This window comes from Triticum aestivum, unplaced genomic scaffold (assembly GCF_018294505.1).
Source record: "Triticum aestivum cultivar Chinese Spring unplaced genomic scaffold, IWGSC CS RefSeq v2.1 scaffold267548, whole genome shotgun sequence".
In the NCBI taxonomy this organism is placed as follows: domain Eukaryota; kingdom Viridiplantae; phylum Streptophyta; class Magnoliopsida; order Poales; family Poaceae; genus Triticum; species Triticum aestivum.
In genome coordinates, this window is record NW_025243989.1 from 1 (window position 1) to 2837 (window position 2837).

At 44.3% G+C, this 2837-nt stretch overlaps 1 long non-coding RNA gene across 1 annotated transcript; it reads right to left on the reverse strand.

Moving 5' to 3' along the window:
• Nucleotides 1-1511: 1511 nt before the first annotated feature.
• Nucleotides 1512-2834, reverse strand: LOC123177004 (uncharacterized). Its single transcript, XR_006488736.1, has 3 exons — nt 2601-2834; nt 2028-2077; nt 1512-1936 (listed from the first exon to the last, which is right to left on the reverse strand). It is a non-coding gene; the product is annotated as an uncharacterized lncRNA (long non-coding RNA).
• Between the last annotated feature and the right edge of the window lie 3 nt (nt 2835-2837).

The following is a 2837-nucleotide window of genomic DNA, read 5'->3' on the forward strand; positions in this document are numbered from 1 at the left end:
TAGTAGTAGATGGTAGAACATGCGGTGCAGGATAGATATCCCAGGCATTGACCCATCCGTTCAATCGAATCGACGGACCCCAAGCAAAAAGGTGAGTGCTCCAAGACTGAAGCCAGCACCACAGGCCAAGCCCTCGTCCCTGCGCCTCTTCTTGTGTTGCTCTATAATCTTCTCCGGTGCTTTTATGCTCCCAAAGAGGAAGGAGAGTGAATGTTAGGATGTATTGCGCAATGAATGAATCAATCAGATGACAATCTTGCATGTCTAGTGCCTTACCGAAACTCTGGGCCAAAGCAGTCGAGGTCAGCATTAGCCGGTGCCTACATGCAGTTGAGTTTGAATCGTTAAAAATGGGAGCAGCTAATGCAGGCTGCTGAAACTAAAATGACATTGATAATTTCATCTAAAAACATCTATTGAGTCTGTCTAGGTCAACAGAGAGATTCTGGACTGGATGCCACATGATGATTTCCAAAAACAAGTACTTCATCCTGTTTGGATGAGTGGTGTTCATTGGTACAGTTTGGTATTTCCAGTTCAAAACCTGAAGCTAAATATAGAAGGTTTAACCAACTTTGGCATCTATCTATCTATCCGAAATCTCAAAATCAAGACTCTAGAAGAACATTTAGAAATTCCAGCAATTGAGACTATATTGCTAATTTAATCACAATAACTATATTGCTAAGAACATGAGGAGACTCTAAGCCATCTGGCTGGTGTCTCTGGTAACAGAAAGAAGATGGATTGCACACGTTGATTCCGATTGCTAATATCAAATTTTAACCCAACAACTTAAGCAGGGCCTATCCATAACTATCCCCGCCTCCATCACTACAAGAAATATGCAACAAACTCCACAGTTATGCCATTAAACAAAACTAGAACTAAAAGCAAAGCAAAAAGGAAATGAACAAACATTCAGGAATAGTTGACCAGTCCTTGGATTGAATATAAAGATTGCACTCTTTCGCAAAAAAGAAGAAAGGAATAAAGATTGCACCATTGATTGGTCACGATAGACATTTGCGTCATCCACAAACCATATGATTTGCTCAGCCTTCTCACTCATTTTTACTGGCTCTGCCAGTGGCAACAGTGGGCTAACCTCAGGATTGGTGCTCTTCTTTCCCAAAGCATTCTCCAATGCAGCCCAAAAGGTTTGCACAAGAAGAACTCTTTGCACAGAAAGGCCAATCGACATTGCAAAGGGAACAGGCTTCTCCGCTTCACTTGGAGCTGGCAGGGACTTATTAGGTACTCCCTCTGTGTGAAAATGCAAGACGTTTTGACAGTTTAAATTGAACTGCCAAAACGTCTTGCTTTTAGAAACAGAGGCAGTAGGATTCTTGCTCCCCCACTACTGGTAAATGTGAGCTAACTAGAAGAATTAACAAGTCACAGATAGGAGGCCTTCACAAAACTTCACGGCCAAAGCAATCAGACAGAACATAGAGCAAAATGCATACGAATCATTACTCGAAGGTTGAGACCATGAGAACACCACAACAGATTAACAACACGGCTGAATATAGATCTCTGATAACAACAGATAAGAGTGGCGATAGAGTGCCCTTACATCCCACATGCAACCACCGAAATTAGATCCCACAGAACCTGGATCCCCATTGTACATACAGTAGTGATCTTACATAACACACAAGCCAGGAATTACAGAGTACACCGGCTAGTTAAAACATGCATGATATATAGAGTACTAGTAGATAGTAGAACTTGCAGGTGCAGTAGTAGATAGTAGAACATGCGGTGCAGGATAGATATTCCAGTCATTCACCATTGAGCCATCTCCCTTCAACCGAGCCTATGGACCCCAAGCAAAAAGGTGAGTGCTCCAAGACTGAAGCCAGCACCACAGGCTAAGGCCTCGTCCCTGCGCCTCTTCCTGTGTTTCTCTACAATCTTGTCCAGTGCCCGGCTTCCAAAGAGGAATGAGAATGAATGTTAGGACGTGTTGCGCAATGAAGGAATCAATCAGACGACAATCTTGCATGTTTTTAGTGCCTTACCGAAACTCTGGGCCGAAGCCGAAGCGGTCGAAGTCAGCATCAGCAGGTGCCTACATGCAGTAGAGTTTGAATCGTTAAAACTGGGGCCGCTGAATGCAAAATGACATGGATAATTTCATTGGTAAAGTTTGGTATTTTCAGTTCAAAACACCAAGCTAAATATACAAGGTTTAACACCAACTTAAAGTTTGGCAGCAACTATCATCAGTCTGTCCGAAATCTCAACATCGTCAGGACTCTCGAACAACATTCAGAAATTCCAGCAATTGAAACTACATTGCTAATTCAATAATCAATGAAAATAGCTAAGAACATCGGGCTGTGGTGTCTCTGGTAACAGAAAGATGATGGATTGCACACGTTGATTCCGATTGCTAATATCATCAAAATTTATTTATTTAACCCAACAACCTAAGCAGCAGGGCCTCCATCACTAGTAGAAGAACATGCAACAGACTCACGTCGACGGATGGATCCGACTAATCGCGCATCGCAACATGTCTTTATCAATCGATTCGATTGCATCAATCAAAGACTCGGAAGGGGGCGAGAAAATCGAGATGGGGAACGAACCGGAGCACGAGAAGAGACGCGAACCCGCTGGACAGCGGCGGGGATCTTCTGCTTCAGCTTGGCGGCCATGGTGCGCAGCGCCATAGCCATACCCTCCACCAACCCAAGCAGATCTGGACGACGGCGGCTAGGGTTTCCTTCTCTCGATCTCCAACACGCGAGCGATGGTGTCCCAACACGCCGGATCCTACCCCTTCCTTTTTAAGGCACCCAGCCGCCAAGTGGGCCGACCACCTA